Source organism: Pinus tabuliformis, chromosome X, assembly GCF_031772625.1.
Source record: "Pinus tabuliformis cultivar Carrire ecotype Pingquan chromosome X, CPIR1, whole genome shotgun sequence".
NCBI lineage: Eukaryota > Viridiplantae > Streptophyta > Pinopsida > Pinales > Pinaceae > Pinus > Pinus tabuliformis.
The window spans coordinates 555,714,533-555,734,165 of NC_142308.1; positions in this window are offsets into that span (position 1 = coordinate 555,714,533).

Consider the following 19,633-nt stretch of genomic DNA (forward strand, 5'->3'; position numbering starts at 1 on the left):
TATGTCTCAATGTTCTGAACAAAAAAAAGTTTAGAATGATGACTCCATTATTGTAATTCTTCTTGCTGAAGTTGAGACTCCAATTGTTAAAAAATATATATATATATATACTTTTTTGCATTTTGAAAGCGAGTTTGAATGTCTTGTGAGAATGAATTTGTCAATCATAATTGTATTGTCCACACTATAAAGTATTAGAGTATTTAGTAACTCTAATACTCCATAAATTTTGTCCATTTTATTAACAAATTAAACTTTGTAAATGAACCTATTTAACTTAAGTTAGAAGCTAGTCCAGTTCCAATCTACACCAATTCTTGGCTCAAGGGATAAATCATATAACAGTCTGCAATTGTCTTCAAAATAACTCAAAAAAACAATGTTGGCTCTCGATCACAGTAATATTGGCTCTCGATCTCAATTTCTATGAATATAAATGTTGCTGGGATTTGACTTAAAAATCCTTATCTCAAACAACAATATTTATATAACATAAATTCCATACTCCAACTCAAATAATCCTCAATGGTTTAATGTGCATACATAAATGTTTCAAAAATGACTCTAATTCATTTTTCAATGTAGTCATTGTATTGGAGTGACCACCCTAACGTACAATTCACATTGTGAGACCTTAACTCCAATCATCGCATATATAAAGAGAAGAGCATATATGAACCATATGATGTATATCACCGTACGATTCACAACTCCAAGACCACAAATCACCAAAATTTATCCAACTAATCACCAATCCAACTCATACAAGCCACTAGCAGGAACGACTAGTGTACATACCAGGTTTTGAATGCAACATTCCATGAAGTATTATTGTCAACGAAGTATACAACTCAACAATCATTGATATTTCACTTTCTGCAACCTGTAGGCATTATTGTACCCATGAGTCAAGTCTCGGGAGATTTTGAACAACTTCTTTTTATGAAAATCTTTGCTCTCGAGCATGAAATCCCATCTCAAGTCAATCCACATAGAACACTCTCTCTCTCTCTTCAGAAGGGGGGAGTATATTTGATGGGTGCGTGAAAGAGGGTCAGTTCATCATTATTTCCCAATTTTATGCAATCATCAAGCAAGCAGGAGACGATGGGTTGGAGTATATAACTGGTTGACCCTCGTAAGAAGGAAATCATTTTTGAAGGTGATGTCGGAGGAAGTGTTGTGTGAAATGGTTATGGGAACCATCACAGATGATAATAAGATTTATGAACTATCTCCTGTGAAGGTAACTGATCTTAGATTCCCAAAGACAGCAAGAGCTATAAATTTGAAAGCAAGAGGCGAGTGCTTAACCTTCTATCAGCTTGCAATTCGTGCACCACTTGGACAAAACACAGTCTTTTTGTGTGACAAATAGTCACCTTAATGCAGTGATTTTAAAGAGGTTGTTCATGAGAAAAACCAACAATCCAACATTATCTCTTTCTCACCTAGTTTGTTACATGCAGGCCGGAAAAAATTAAAAACTCAACTAGCATATCATGGAACATATCCATAAACAAAATGGCTATTTCAAGGCTCTATGTTGTATAGTAAAAGTATTATCAGGATTCTTGACATGTAGTGGAAGGGAATTTGAAGGTGGGATTTTCTGTTGAAACGGGAATGGTTTCCAGGAAGAAACCCAGCTCAAAGCAGAAAAAATCTAACCAAGAAAGCTCCAAATGGATGCCCGCCAAGGAGCCAGAATCTAGTGGTGAAAATGGGGCACAACTAGAGGAGGAACACAACCTTGTTGATGACACTTCATTGTATCTGAAAATAATGAAACCTGGTTCAGACAAGGAAGAAGAAGAAGATGAGGACAAATGCAAGATTGGGCTCTTTGATCAAATTTCCAACACACTCATTGCGCCTAAAGATATCCAGTTCAAGAAATGGACCGACAGTGGAAATGATGACATTCTTTCACCATCTTCTTCACAGAGGCTCAACAGCATTGTTGTACCAAACAATTTTCTGTGCCCAATTTCGTCTCAGCTCATGAAGGATCCTGTCATTGTGTCTACTGGAGATACATAGAACTGAGCATTTATTGAGGCTTAGCAAGAGAATATTTGAATGCAGCGGGTCAGAGGACAGAGCAAGGATTGTTTCCTTTTTCTTTTTTTGAATTTATTCACAGCATTGCATGCAACAAAGACTAGCGCTATTCAAGGAGAAGGAGAATCGACAAAGCTGAGGAAATGTCAGGGTTGATAGAGTTGGAAGGGAATTGCAGGGTAGAAAACCTAATGTATAAATGGTGAGGAAGAAGACTACACAATTAGTGGTTGAGAAATCCACGGAGAAGACCACGCATCATGGCTCTGGTACCATGTTAGGCACACGTGAATGTGAATAGTCATAAGTGATAGAACAAAAAATTGCATTTCTTATTAACATGATGTATATTTATAATACATTGGTGTGACAATTGGATTCATATTCCAACGTCTCTTGGACTCCCTTTGATATTTTAGCTCCCACACATTAATCCTTGGCGAATTAGGTGTATAACACATTTCACATTTTCTCATTTTGTGAAAATACAATAATTACATTCCATAAATGATGTGGTAAAATACATTGACTCGTATGACTCTTGTGGTGACACTTTGAGAATCCATGACTTAGGGAAGGTGACATAAGATTTCATAGTACATAAAGGCCAAGCTCATCTCTTTGTTGTCATTTCTTTGACTTCTTCATGATATAAATTTTCTTGTACTCCAACTTCACACTCCAAAGGGTGTGAATCAATGTTGGAACCTTCTAAGTCAGTATGAGTTATTATCTCTTTGTCTTGGTCCAAGATTCCTTCATGGAGGTTCCTCCTTTTGATTCTTGTTCACAAGTGTCTTCTTATAGCCTCCCCTTAGTAATCCCCTTGAGCATCACCATGCCATATTGAGATGATAACACTTGCAAATGAAGTCCACTCATGAGAAGCCAACATCAATCTGAAAACCACCTATTATACCTTTTCTTGCTCATGGAAAGTGATTTCTATGATGGGTTCTTGCAAGGGTTGAGAGGGTGAGACTTCGTTAGGAGCATTGTGTAGTTATAGGAAGTAAGAAGTGGGAAACTGTGTATTGTTGGGTATACGACCAAAGTCCCACATTGACTAGAAGTGGGAAGGATCATGGGTACATAAGGATGGACAGATATCTCCATTGGTATGAGGCCTTTTGGGGTAAAGCCCAAAAAGAAATTTATGAGGGATTAGGCCCAAAGTGGACAATATCATACCATTGTGGAGATATGTGGTGTCCAGAGTCTTTACAAGTGGTATCAGAGCCAAAGTTGTGTATTGGCTTCAGAAAAATGATTTTGTTGCCAAGGGTTATTTAGCCTCGTAGACATAGAAAGAATTGATGCATAGCTTGTTCGCAAATCTAATCTAAATGCAGCCAAAACAAGGTTCTACAAAGGCAGATAGATGAAGGCGAAAGCTGCAGTCTGTAGTGGCCATGAAAGAGTTGTTGCAAGCAAGAGACCAGAGGCAGAGGATCAGGAGGAGGAAGAGCAGTTGTTGTTGTGGGATCCTTCAGCAATAGAGAGAGCTTGGACCAGATCTGTGTCAAGTGGCATGGAAGAGAATGTTGATGCCATGGATATAGATCAACCAAACAAGAAACATAGCATGTTCGAGATCCAGATCAAGGCCTCCTGGTGAAGTAACCCCAGGTGAGGGTTTTAAGGATTCATCTAAGAATTTAAAGGCAGTTAAACTTGGCAAGAAGGCATCAAGGAAACAACACATTCATCTAAGAATTTAAAGGCAGTTAAACTTGGCAAGAAGGCATCAAAGAAACAACACAAGGATGCCCGCAATTGAGAGAAGATGGGTCAGAATAGTAGCAGCAATAAACAAAAAAAATAAAATTAATTAATGAAGTAAAAATTATTGCATGTAAATGAGCATATTACTGTAAGACCTGGTAAGGAATGTGTACCCCTGGGTAATCACCGGTAAAGTCTTGGTTATACCTAGGTGATAGGGGCGATGTCGGGTTAACAATACCCCGGGTAAAAAACTAAGGGGGGTGAGAGCTAGAGTGAGCGGGATTGTCTCACTTAGCAGGTTTGGCTGGAGTTAGTCAAGGAACCCCAAGTCAAGTTTAAGGGGGGAATTGTTAAGTAAACTTGACTCGTGATAGAGTCAAAGGAGGTTAAACAGTGATGGTTTTGGGGCACATGGTATTGTGCACCCATGGTATTCTGTGTGTGGTATTATATGTAATGGAGCCTATAAAAGGCTGGAAGGACTTCATTGTAATGCAAGGGCCTGGAGGTATCAGAGCCGAAGGTCTATTTGGCTGATAAACTCGCAGGAAAGAAGGGTTCCTGGTTCGAGTGGGAGCAATGGCGGAAGATGGTAAGTTTAGGGTCGAGAAATTTAACGGCCAAAACTTCTCACTGTGGAAGATGCAGATGGAAGATTATCTGTATCAGAAAGATCTATACCTACCATTGGGCGGAAAAGCAAAGATGTTGATGGGTATGAAAGACGAAGAATGGAACCTTCTCGATAGAAAGGCACTCGGAACAATACGGTTGTGCCTTGTTGCATCAATTGCCTTCAACATTTCGAAGGAAACCACGACAGAGGGTTTGATGCAGACGTTGTCGAAACTATATGAAAACCCTCGGCCTCAAACAAGGTATTTCTTATGAAACGGTTATTTTATGTGAATATGTTGGAAGGTGGATCTGTTGCAAACCATTTAAATGATTTTAATACAGTTACAAGTCAGTTAAGTTCTGTAGGGGTAAACTTTGATGATGAAGTTAGAGCTCTGTTATTCTTGTGCTCATTACCAGAAAGTTGGAATGGTTTGGTAATGGCCATTAGTAACTCCGTTTCTGGATCAAGTACTTTAAAGTTTGATGATGTTGTCGGTGTTATCCTTAGCGAGGAAATGCGACGGAAAAGCTCCGGTGAGACATCGGGAAATGCTTTGAGTGCAGAGTCTAGAGGAAGAAAAATGGAAAGAGGAAAGAGCTCAGGATATCGCAATAAATCAAGGAAAGGCAGATCCAAGTCCATATTAGGGATAGTGTGCTGGAAATGTGGAAAGAAAGGACACCTAAAGAAAGACTGTAGATCTCAAAAGGGAAAAGAAGGAGATGCACAACAAGAAAACAATCATGAAGCAAATGTGACAGGTGAGGTGTTACAAGATGCTTTGATTCTTTCTTTCGAAAATATTACTGATTCCTGGGTGGTAGATTCAGGGGCTTCATTCCATGCCACACCTGATAAGAAATACTTTCATGACTATTTTCAAGGAGATTTTGGACAAGTTCGTCTGGGTGATGATAAACCCTGTAAAATCGTTGGAATGGGTAAGGTTCTTGTAAAACAGCAGGATGGAAACCAATGGCTATTAAAGGAGGTAAGGAATGTTCCAGATCTAAAGAAAAAACTGATTTCAACAGGGCAGTTAGGCGGTGAAGGTTGTGTGACAACTTTCACATATAAAGCTTGGAAGGTCACCAAAGGAGCCCTGGTAATAGCAAAAGGTGAAAAGGTTGGTACATTGTATTTATGCAATGGTATTTCTAACTCTGTTAATGCTTTAACTTCCAAAGGAGCAGATGCGGCATTATGGCATCATAGGCTCGGACACATGAGTGAAAAGGGGATGAATATTCTTCACTCAAGGAATTTGTTGCCAGGTTTGAAGAATGTTGACTTGGACTTCTGTGAGAATTGCATTTATGGAAAACAGAAGAGAGTCAGATTTCTTAGAGTTGGGAAAGAAAAGAAGAATGAAAAATTAGAGCTTGTGCATACAGATGTATGGGGACTTGCTCAGGTATCATCTCTCGGTGGCTCTCGTTATTACGTTACTTTTATTGATGATGCAACTCGAAAAACTCGGATTTGTTGTATTAAGAATAAATCTGATGTATTTGATACTTTCAAGGAATGGAAAGCTTTGGTTGAGATTGAGATAAGAAAGAAATTGAAGTGTCTTAGATCAAACAATGGAGGTGAATATTGCAGCAAAGAGTTTGATAGGTACTGTTCAGAGCATGGAATTCGCAGAGAGAAGACAGTTCCAAGAACACCACAAGAAAATGGTGTATCAGAAAGGATGAACAGAACAATCATGGAGCGTGCAAGGTGCATGAGATTGCATGCAGGATTGTCTTTACAGTTTTGGGCAGATGCTGTAGATATTGTTGTTTGTCTAATAAACACAGGGCCTTCAAGCTCCTTGGATGGTGGTGTTCCGGAGGAAGCATGGACAGGTAAAAAGATAAACTACTCCTTTTTAAAGCCTTTTGGTTGTGAGGCCTTTTTCCATATTGATAAAGAAAATAGAACAAAGCTTGAGGCAAAGTCAAAGAAATGTACCTTTGTTGGATATGGCGTTAATGATTTTGGTTATCGCTTATATGATTACGAAAATCACAAAATCATTAGGAGCATAGATGTAATATTCAATGAAAAGGTCTTGTATAAGAATCAGTTGCAGGAAAAGAAACAGGAAAAAGAAAACAAGGAATACGTAGTTCTTGATGAAATCACTGAAAAGGTAAAGGTGCCTGAAAATAATAATAATCAACAACAACAACCACCACAACAGCAACAGGCACACCAAACACCTGAAAGTGGTGTTAGAAGATCTACCAGGATAAGTAGACCCCCTGAACGATACTCTCCTTCATTATATTATTTATTGTTGACTGATTCTGGTGAACCCGAATGTTATGAAGAAGCAATGCAGGTTGAAAGCAGGAATAAGTGGGAGGTAGCCATGGAAGAAGAGATGGACTCCTTAATGCATAACCAGACTTGGGATTTAGTCAGGTTGCCTGCAGGAAAATCTACATTGAATAATAAATGGGTTTACAGGCTTAAGGAAGAAGATGGAGGAAAACAGAGGTACAAAGCTAGACTTGTGGTGAAGGGGTTTGCATAGAAGAAAGGTATTGATTTTGATGAAATATTTTCTCCTGTTGTTAAAATGACTTCAATCAGAACTATTTTAAGTCTTGTAGCAGCTGAAGATTTGCATCTTGAGCAGTTAGATGTAAAGACAGCCTTTCTCCATGGGGATTTGGAGGAAGAGATATATATGCAGCATCCACAAGGATATGAGGTGAAAGGGAAGGAGAAACTAGTGTGCAGGTTGAAGAAGAGCTTGTATGGCTTAAAACAGGCTCCAAGGCAGTGGTATCTAAAATTTGACAAGTTTATGTCTGAACAAGGTTATACTAGATGTCACTCTGATCATTTTGTTTATCTGAAACAGCAAAATGATGGTAGCTATATTATATTGTTATTGTATGTGGATGACATGCTTGTTGCAGGATATAACATGCAGGAAATAAATGTACTCAAAAGAAAATTGGCAAATTCATTTGCAATGAAGGATTTGGGAGCTGCAAAACAAATCCTTAGTATGAGAATCACTAGAGACAGGAAAAATTGCAAATCAACATTGTCTCAGAATGAGTACATAAAAAAGGTGTTGAAAAGATTTAATATCCACAATGAAAAACCAGTTAGTACACCTTTTGCCAGCCATTTCAAACTTAGTAAGTAAATGTGCCCAAAGACCCAAGAAGACATGGATTATATGTCTAAAGTTCCATATGCATCAGCAGTTGGAAGCTTAATGTATGCAATGGTCTGCACAAGGCCTGATATTGCACATGCAGTGGGAGTTGTAAGCAGGTACATGAACAATCCAGGAAAGGAACATTGGATGGCAGTGAAATGGATTCTCAGATATTTGAAAGGTACCACAAATCAAGCATTATGCTTTGGTGGTGCAAACATTTCTCTACAGGGATATGTTGATGCAGATATGGCAGGTGACAGGGATAACAGGAGGAGCACTACAGGATATGTATTTACTGTTGGTGGAACAGTTGTCAGTTGGATTTCAAAAATCCGAAGTGTTGTTGCACTTTCAACAACAGAAGCAGAGTATGTTGTTGCTACAGAGGCTAGTAAAGAAATGATTTGGTTACAAAGGTTTATGGGTGAATTGGGTAAGGAGCATGATATGGGCACGTTATATAGTTATAGCCAAAGTGCCATTCATCTTGCAAATAACTAAGCATTTCATTCTAGGACTAAACACATACAGCTCAAGTACCATTTCATACGATCAGTGTTGGAAGATGGAGAGTTGAAGCTGGAAAAGATACACACTAGCCAGAATCCTGCAGATATGCTAACAAAAGTTGTAACCAGGGAGAAACTGAGAATATGCTTAGTTTCAATTGGTCTTCAAGGATGATGATGAAGATGAGAAATAGCCAGGTCCAAAGAGGAGTCATTGTCCAGCAAATGAAGCAGCAGTGGAGTTTCTACAATCATTCTCCAAGTGGGAGATTGTTGTGTGTGGAGCATGATTGTTCAGAGGTCTTTGTTTCAGCCGGATGTATACCCCAGGAAGTTTGTACACCCCTCGGGGGGTGCGGGGGGGACTTGTCCCCCCCGCGGGGGTCTGGGGGCCAGCGGTCCCCTGGCGGGGGCTTGGGGGCAGCGCCCCCGAAGCTAAAAACAAATGTAAAATTGCCTTGTAAAAGTATAGTAATTTCTAGTCAATCTGGGCCGTTCATTAGGCAGATGATCTAACGGTAGAACTTATGTTTAGTTTAGGGTTTTTTTTTGCCCTAGAAGAAAATCCCTCTCTTTGTATGAGGGCATTGTATTGGAGGCTGAGATATAGATGTGTATTCTGTGAGCGAGATATAGAGAGGTGAGACTATGAGAGAAAACAGAGGATATTACAGCAGATTTGCTGTAGGTTGTGTCTCTTCATTTTGCTGGATAATAGAAAGGAAGGACTAGCTGTTCGGGGTGGACGTAGCCCAAACTGGGTGAACCACGTATATATGTGTCTGTCCATGCCATATTGAGATGATAACACTTGCAAATGAAGTCCACTCATGAGAAGCAACATCAGTCTGAAAACCACCTATTATACCTTTGCTTGCTCATGGAAAGTGATTTCTATGATGGGTTCTTGCAAGGGTTGAGAGGGTGAGACTTCCTTAGGAGCATTGTGTAGTTATAGGAAGTAAGAAGTGGGAAACTGTGTACTATAAATGCACATTGTGCTAGGGAAAGAGGAACAGACAAACATGTGTGTGAAGTACCAGAGACAACGATTAGAGGCTCGAGGGTTGAAGTTGGCCAAGAGAGAGAGAGAGACAAGGTATTGTGCAATTCTTTATTGCAAGGGTCCAGGGATGCCTCACTGCTAACTGGAACTGTGCAGTGTGTAGTTTAGGATGGTATTAATAGATCTTTTATGTAGTAGGTAAGTCTAGGTGACAAGGGTGGAGTGATTGCTGACTATGACTACAATGTGTAATTCTCGGGGAAGAGGAGGTAGGGATTTCACAATTAAGCTTCACAAGGACTGAGGGATGACCCCATTTTCCAATGGAACTGTGCAATGTGTAGGAGGAGGTAATATAAGAGAAGGAATTACATAGTGATGGGTTTCAATAAGCAGGAGTGGCAAGACTAGCAACTGTAACTGCACAATGCCAAGTGATTGAGGGATAGGATCAATGACTTGCATAATTTTATTTAGTAGTGATCAAGAGGAGGATCCACTTTCTACTATAAATATGTAATTCACAATGGAGGCAAGCAAAAGTCATCTCTCGGCGCAATGAGAAAGTGTGAGAAGTAAAGACTTGAGAGACTATAGCTCAAAATTGTGCAATGTGTTTGTGGAAGTGGTTGCCCTTAGGATAACATAGTACATAGTTCTAAGAGGTAAGGGATGCATCCTTGATATCTAAGAATGTGTAATGTTCTCATCCAGTAGCTAGGAGTTTAGGTGTGCAAAGTGTGAAGACAAGGGAGATCCCAAAAATGGTTGTGTTGGATCAATGGAACAAGAGTGAACATGTGATATAAACAAGTTCCAAAACAGATTCACACACATGTATACCATAAAAAAAAATCCAATAGAACAAATAATCTGCAATATCCACATGCATATCTTGAAATGATAACAAAGCTACACTTATTTCTAAATGCAACAATTGAAACATAGCTTTGCAACACTTAGAATACAAGATACGACACAAGTGTCGACTCTAATCAGAAAGTGCACTAAGTCATGGGAGAGTGTCTAGAACATATTTTTATGATTTATAAGATCAACTAATGTATAAGGGTGTGTTAGAACTACCTCCAATGGTGCACCAAAGTGTGACACATGCAGGAGTGAAAACAATCAAAAGTGACACTTGTGAAAGTAAGAATAAATGAAAATGACACTTGAAAAAGATAAAGAAAGTGAAAGTGGCACATGGAAAGGATAAAGAAAGATAAAGCAACACTTTTGAAAGTGAAAGAAATAAAAACTGACAATCATGAAAGGGAAAGTAACACTTACGAAAGCAAAAGTGCACAAAAGTGACAATTGAGAAACTCTCCTAGATGATGGTACATTTGCAACTAAGAGAGAGGGAGATTATGTGCATTGATTATCCACATGGATTGTGTAGTCACTATCCCTATCAATTCCAGAAGCACTATCATCAAGAACTGCACAATTTCTGCCACTAAAGACTGTGCAATCACTGCAGGCACTATCTTCCAAGACTTTACAATGCATGTCTTCAAAGGATATACACGGACTGCTAGTATTGCTAGGAAAGGGTGTGTTTATGGATGCATCAAAAGCTAAGCATGTGTAAGCAAGTGAATTCGATAGTAAGGATCTCAGAAGAAAACTTAAGGACTTGGAAAGGCATCACCCAATCGCGAAGTGAACATGTACAAGTTGAGATGACAGATCATAGGATCGCAAGGAGGCTCCAAAATTCAAGTGTAGGCAAAATTTTGGAGGGTGTTTGTCGCAACGACAATAAGACCCCAACTACTTAATATTTTATTATTTTACACGATTGATCCATAAATTGCAACAGATATTCCATTGGATGTTTCTTCACAACAAATTTACTAAAATGTATTAAAAAAATCTGAAATCTACATTATGAGGGTTTATTCTCCTTATATTTATGGATTTGTTAATTATTATTTATTATGTATGCGCGCAAATCATAATTATGTAGAAAATAGAGAACAATGAAATAAAACTCATGAACCATGATTGACACAATCTATAACCTGGGAAGCCCATTTGGGAGAAAACCTTGTTGGAAGGTGAGGTTTCTCTACTCTCTTTCTCTAAATGGAAAATGGATGCAAGTGCAAAGGAGTGAGACCTATGGCTCGTGAGCTACTACAATATACAAACCACTTTTTTTTTTTTTTACCTCCCTATCCACTCTCGGCTACTCTTTTTACCTGTGGAACAAAATGCACTCGAATAGAATGGAACCCCTTCTCCTCATAGTGGCTTGGTTATAAAACAACATGATAGCCTACTAATGGTTAGGTTTTACTCCTTCAACTCTTACATAGAGTTGCAATATGGACTCTTATAGATTCGTCTTCATCATGATCACGTGGATAGCCCATTTTCCATGAGTAATGGGGGCTAACATGGAATCCTCTCAAATTTCAGTGGTTAAAACAAGAAGGTCGACTTTCGAGTGGCATGTTGAAAATAACAAGAAATGCTAAAAATAGCACTACTATAAATAGTAGTTTGGGTACCAGTGTTGGACATAGCAACAAGGAATGAAAAATGGAAGTGCTATAAATAGCATTTTGGGTTAGATTCCAAATTTTAGTTATTCCCTGAACTAAAATTGAGAAGTAAAATTCGAATTTGATCTTAGCAGTTGTTTGTAAAATAATTAATTAATTCATCTTGAGTTAATTAGTTCTAGAAAATCAAACATGAAGTCTATGTGGGGACATGCAACAGTTTCTCCATTGATTGAGGAATTTATCCATCAACTAAAGAGATAAGGATGAGTTATAATATTGAGTTGTAATTAGTTGGCTCAGTTAACTAAGTCAAGTCCAGTTAGATTAATTCAAACAGTTTGTTGAATTAATTGTGAGTTCAATTAGTTAATGCTTGCATGCATGTAACTGCTACTCTCCAGATAATTGAATATTCTCTCATAAATAACTCATGCATGTCAGTTCAGTCAGAGACCCAGTTGAGATCAGAGGAAGGGACAGTGTACTATTAGTTGGAGGATTTTTCCTATATAGGAAACTCATCCATGCAGAAGGAATTATCTCTTTCAGGATTGTGCAATTAGATCAGAGGTTAGTGAGTGTGTGAAGAGACCAATTCACACAGGTGGCAGCACTAGACCCCAAGGAAAACTGCGCAAGGAAATAGGAGGCTTGGAGGGTAGAGGAGAAGGTTTGTGAGAAGCCTTTGACTGTCTATGAGCAGCAGTTTGATTGCAGAGAGAGCAGGATAGCTTGAGAGCTGATTCTTTTTGTAATCTGAACATATTTCCACTTGTATGATAATATAGAGATTGGGGTTTTAGGCTGAGGCTTTCCCCGGGTTATTCTTTTGTGTTCATGTGTGATTGATTTCTCATTCTCAGTTATTTGTGTTCTAATTGATCTTGCTCATATTCGATTAAGCTTCTACAAAAAAAATTGTACAAGTAGATCTTGTATTTTGCTTTAGTATATTACATAATCTGTTGATCTACAGTGGGAATTTCTACATGGCATATATTTTGCATACAAAATTTGATTGAGGTGATTCTTGCACAATTGGAAAGGTATACGTTTGTAGAATAACTGTAAAAGGTGCATAAGTGGCAAAGTTTTACCCCAAAAAATGCATAATTTAATGCCTCAAACTATTTCCAAAAGGTTTCAAACCCCAATTCACCAAATCATAACCCATTGATAAGAATGGTCATATGAGCTATTTTCTCCACTTTTTTTACTCTAAAAGCATCAAGGATGGATGTAAAAATTAATATAATGATCCAATCCAAATAAACAAAAATGTGATTTTCAATGCTTTGAAAGGATTCAAAAATCACAATGATACATGCCAATGGGGCGTAGAATAGACGATTATGGGGTTTGTTGTTAAGGCACATTGTGATGTGACGGTCACTAGTTCGAAACTTCGTGGGCAAAAACCTTTCCATGTTAAGGGTTGGTGTGGCCCAAGCTGGGTGCGATCCTTGGGTGATTTTGACAGCTTAGATGTCATTGGGTTGTGGTTTCTCAAATCAAAGGTTAAGCGTACAACCGTCTAAGGATTCACACAACTTAGCAAACAAAACAAAATCACAATGATATATGTGTCAACAAACCACGCCAAATATTTTTGGTGGTACCAAACATTCAAGGTAATCGAAAGTTTCCTTTTATACTATCATTTTTCATATTATTGCTTACATCCACACCATCATCATGTGTGGCTTGGTAGATATTTTTCTTGTTACTCTTAAACCATATTTCACTAAAATTTTTTCTTGTAATAAGGTCTTGAACATTATATGGAAAAATGAAGAAATATGAAGATTATTATTCTCTATAGTCACCCTGCATCATGGATTAGGATCCAAACACGGCTAAAACAAGACCTCTGAATCAGGAAGATAATCAGGCTCCACATCCAACAATCTCCCACTTGGAGACTGATTATATCAACTACCTCACTACTTACACTTTGGACTTGGATGTTTCTCATCTTTATCATAATTCCTTAAGACTAATTGAAACTGAGAAAAATCTCAGTTTCTCCTTGGTTACAACTTTTGTTAACATATCTGCAGGATTCTGGCTAGTGCGTATCTTTTCCAACTTCAATTGTCTTGGAATGAAATTTTGAGTTCTTTACGAGATGAATGGGACTTTGGTTGTCACTATATAACCTTCCCATCTCTTGCTTCTTTCCTAATTCATCCATAAACCTTTGTAACCAAACCATTTATTTACTAGCCTCTATAGAAGCAACATACTTTGCTTCTGTTGTTTAAAGTGCAATAATGTTTGGCGATTTTGAAACCTAACTAATAGTTGTTCCACCTACAGTACACACATACCCTATGGTGCTCCTCTTGTTATCTTCATCACCTGCCATATCTACATCAACATATCCCTATAGAGCAATGGTTGAACCACCAAAGAATAATGCATGATTTGTGACACCTCTCAAATACCTGAGAATCCACTTTACTGCCATCCAATGCTCTCTTCCTGGATTGTTCATATACCTTCTTAAAAATCCCACTGCATGTGCAATATCAGGCCTTGTGCAGGTCATTGCACACATTAAGCGTCTAACTATTGATACATATGGAACTTTACACATATAATCCATCTCTTCCTGATTCTTAGGACACATCTCCTTACTTAGTTTGAAATGGCTAGCCAAAGGTGTTAGGTCCCTATAATACTAGTGATTACCCCATTACTATTGTAGTTGTATCCCTTATTAATATTATTTGTGCCCCTATTGTCCCCATATAGTTATTACTGTGCCCCATAGAATCCCTCTATTGTTATTTTTGTGGCTTTATATTATTATTGTTAGGTCGGTTGGGTTATATTGTCACTCCTTAAACTCCTATATCTAGAAAGGAGGTTTTGTCATTTGAATCATCGAATAATTGTTCATTTATGTAATGTAAAGGAGGTTTCCCCCTCAAAGAGGCTGAATTCTAAGGTGTTGATCTATCCATTCTATATTTTTTTGAGCTGGTTTCATAACATTTGGTATCAGAGCTTTGGATTCTAGGGTTTCGCTAATCCAAATAGGTGATCATGGCATTTTCGTTATAACTTTTTTTCTGCGACATTTTAGAAGCTAAAAAAAAACTATTTGAGAAGAAATCGCACTGAACCTCGGGTCCGAATTTCAGAGCTTTTCGCGCTATATTTGCGGAGATATGATCTGAGGAATTTGGTCTTTTTTCAAACTCCTGAATTGCATTCCAAACAGGTGACCTGGGGAAAATCATCATAACTTCTCTCTGAGTATCGGATTGAAATTTTGTAAGAAGGTACAGAAAGAGGACAGACTGTAGTTTCTTGTATATATTTTTTATAGAAAAAGGTCAAACAGTGACTCGTGGAACGTCATACAATTTTTCACTACTAAAGTAGTCTATAATCAAGTCACTATGGGAGATTTTGCATAACTCTTCCTTGGAGAATCCAATTTGGATCAGACTGGTGGCATTGGAAAGAGGACACAGAGGACTACTGCAGGCTGCAATTTCAAAACTGGATGTTCCGAAATTACAAAGATACATCAGAGGCAATATCGAGCTCCTACAAAGTGAAAAATGTGTGTATATTTTTTTAAATTTTTTCTTAAGCTTGGTTTGAAAAAATATTTTGAAGAATTCAAAGGGCATAGTAGAGAATTATTATCGGTAACTGATGCCCCGAGGAAAGAAATGCAAACACCTAGCAAGCAACCTGAAAGCCCTAGCATGACTCATGAAGAAGAGGAAGAAATGCTACATGATATATCAAAATTACAAGACCAAGTGCAAAAAATGTCACTCTCACAAAAGCTAACAGAAGCTAAGATAAATGGCATGGAATCTAAGATAAATGACATGGAATCTAAGATAAATGGCATGGAATCTAAGATAAAGGGCATGGAAGCTAAGATGAATGGCATGGAAGCTAAAATGGATGATTTGAAGATAGATTTGAAGACAGGCATGGAAGATTTGAAGACAGATTTGACAAAGTTTCTACAAGAAATGCTTACTAATGGTGAAGTAAAGGAAACTCATGATGAGAACAAAAGAAATGTTAATCATCATTTCATAGACTCTAATGTTGGACCGAAGACCCACCATATTTCAAAAATCGATATGAGGAAGTTTGATGGCAATGATCCCGCAACATGGATATTACAAATGGAGCAATTTTTTGATCTCAATAATGTGAAAAACACACAAAAGGTACGTATTGCAACTTTATATTTGGAACCAAATCAGTTTGTATGGTATAAATGGCTTTTCTCTCGTAAACAAATTATCACTTGGGCAATTTTTACGGAATAATTGACAGCACATTATGAGGATACAAAAAGCAACACTTTTTTTAGGCAATTAATAAGTCTCAAACAAAAGGGTTCAATAATGGAGCACATTAAGGAGTTCCAAAAATTGAACATAAGGGTAAAAATATTCCAGAGGAGCATAGGATTGATGTGTTCATAGGGACTTTAAAGGATAATATCCAACATGATGTTCGCCTTTGGGAACCTAATTCATTAGAGAAGGCATTCAGGTTAGCAAGAAAAATGGAAATCAAAATTATGGCAACCAGGAAGCATACCACTCACAACTATAAAGATGGAAGTGTTGTTTCCCCTAGTCTTCCACAACCAATAAGGTTGACACCACAACAATTGGAAGAAAAAAGAGCAAAAGGGCTTTGTTATAGTTTTGATAGCAAATACACTAAAGGTCATAAGTGTGCTGAGAAGAAATTATTCTACATCGATTGTGAAGAGGAAGAAGAAAAGGAGAAAGAAATGTCAAAAGAAGAGGATATACTCCAGGAACAAAGCCTAGATAAAGAAGAAATGAATCCGACCATATCTTGTAATGCATTGGCTGGAATTACCACTCCTCAAACCATCAAGATAGAAGGACAAATCAAGAAGAAAAAGGTAATAGTGTTGATTGATTCAGGAAGTACCCACAATTTTATTCATTGTAAGATAGCAAAAGAATTGAATTGCTTCCTATATCCAGCACCAGAGTGTCAAGTGATGGTTGAAAATGGAGGAATGATAAATTTATTTGGAAAGTGCCATAATATCAAGCTATCCATGGGAGAGTATGTATTGAATAGCCCAATGCTTTCCATTCCAATGGGAGGTGATGATGTTGTACTAGGAGTCTAATGGCTACAATCCTTGGGTACAATAGCTTTTAATTTTCAAGAACTTTTCATGAAATTTTCTGTGGAAGGAAAGCAAGTTGAATTAAGAGGTATTGCAAGGAAACCGGGAAAGATAATTAGCTCTAACGAGATGACAAAGCTTCTAAAAAATGAACAAAGAGGTGTAATTGCACAATTATGTTCGCTAGATGTTTCCACATTAAAGTCATCTATTTCTCTAGATCTCCTAAAAGTCTTGGACAATCATTCCAAGGTATTTGAGACTCCCGAAGGTCTCCCACCTATTCATGATCATGATCATGATATTCATCTGATTCCAGGAAGTGTTCCTCCAAACATTAGGCCGTACAGATATCCCTATGCCCAAAAGAGTGAAATTGAACGTATGGTTGCAGAAATGCTAGAGGCAGGTATAATTCAACCTAGTCAAAGTTCTTCTCTGCTCCAGTAGTATTGGTGCACAAGAAGGATGGATCATGGTGCATGTGTCTGGATTATAGGGAACTCAACAAGCTCACTATTAAAGATAAGTTTCCCATTCCTGTCATTGATGAATTACTGGATGAATTGCATGGATCAATTTACTTCACCAAGTTGGATCTTCGTTCAGGATATCATCAAATCATAATGAAGATTGAAGACATTCCGAAAACAGCATTTAGAACTCATGAGGGTCATTATGAATTTTTGTTCATGCCTTTTGGCCTTACCAATGCACCTTCTACATTTCAAGGTTTGATGAATTCCATTTTTAAACCCTTCCTTAGAAAATTTGTGTTAGTATTTTTTGATTATATACTAATCTACAGCGAGTCTTGGAAGGATCATGTTGAACATGTTGACAGGGTGCTACAACTATTGGAGGAGAAACAATTATATGTAAAAAGATCCAAATGTTTCTTTGGAGTACAAGAGGTGGAATATCTAGGTCATATTGTATCTCATGAAGGAGTTAAGGTAGACCCTAGCAAAATTAAAGCCATTAAGGAATGGAAAATCCCCACATCCATAAAGCATCTGCGAGGATTTCTCGGGTTGACAGGGTATTATCAGAAGTTTGTTAAGAATTATGGGAGAATAGCAGCCTCTAACAACATTATTGAAGAAATATGCATTTTCATGGACTCCAGAAGCAACAAAGGCCTTCGAACATCTTAAAGAGGCAATGTGCCAAGCACCGGTCTTAGCTAAACCGGACTTCACAAAAACCTTATTGTGGAATGTGATGCTTCAAGAAATGGAATTGGTGTTGTTTTAATGCAGGATGAAAGACCCATTGCTTTTGAAATTCGTCCAATCAAGGGAAAGTTTTTACACAAAGCTATTTATGAGAAGTAAATGTTGGAAATACTCCATGCACTTAAGAAATGGCGACCCTACCTAATGGGAAGACACTTCTAGGTAAAAATGGATCATGATAGCCTTAAACACTTTTTAGAACAAAGATTATCCTCTAAAGAGCAACAAAAGTGGGTCACAAAGATGTTGGGTTATGACTTTGAAATCTCTACAAAAAAGGGAAGCAAAATGTGGTGGCAGATGCACTCTCAAGAAAGGATGAGGATGTGGAAGCATTGTTGTGCGCCATTTCTATTATCCAACCATATTGGATAAATGAAGCAAGGGAGGAATGGAAGAATGATGAAGAAGTGTGGGCACTTATTCGAAAGTTACAACAAGATTCCAATACATCTGATACATTTAGCTAGAAAAATGATTTGTTATGGTACAAAGATCGCTTAGACCTCTATAATAATTCCCAACTAAAACAAAAGATTCTTATGGAATTTCACACTTCTCCCTTAGGAGGGCACTCAGGATTTTTAAAAGCTTACCACGGGGTTAGGAAGGATTTTTTTGGGATGGCCTTAAATCGGATATTCAAAAGTTTGTGGCAGAATGTTTGGTTTGCCAACAAAATAAAGTTGAAACAATTAAGACACCGGATCTATTACAACCTTTATCCATTCCAAGCCAACATTGGGAGGAGGTTTCAATGGATTTTATCACAGGTTTACCCAAGTCTGAGGGAAAGAGTGTCATCATGGTGGTAGTTGATATACTTACCAAGTATGCACACTTTTGTGCATTATCACATCCATTTAAAGCCAGTACAGTTTCTACTGCATTTATGGAAACAATTCAAAAGCTACATGGAAACCCAAAGATTACTGTAAGTGACAGAGATCCCATTTTCACTGGAAATTTTTGGACAAAATTATTTTCTTGTCTTGGTACTCAGTTAGCTCATAGCTCATCTTATCATCCTCAATCTGATGGGCAAACTGAGATAGTAAACAAATGTTTGGAAGGATATCTTCGTTGCTTTGTATCTGATAAATAGACACAACGGGTCAAATGGTTGCCTCTGGCTGAATGGTGGGGTGGTATAACACTTCCTTCCATACAACAACAAAAATGACCCCATTTATGGCACTTTATGGATATCAGCCACCATCCATCACATCATATTTAAGAGAAAATTCTAAGGTTCAAGCAGTGGAACATCACATTGAACATCAACAACAAGTCCTCCAACTCTTAAAGGATAACCTCGTGTTGGCACAAAATAGAATGAAACAACAGACAGATCAACATCGCTGCGAAAGAAGTTTTGATGTAGGTGATTGGGTATTCCTATGGCTACAACCATATAAGAAAATGTCCCTCAAGCAAGCTAAGAAGGATAATAAATTATCACCAAAGTATTATGGTCCGTACAAGGTGTTGCAAAAGATTGGTACTATGGCTTACAAATTGGAGCTTCCTGCAACTTCTCGATTACACCCAGTTTTCCATATTTCATGTTTAAAGAAGGTTATAGGTGACAAGCTCCCAGTTCAAACAATATTG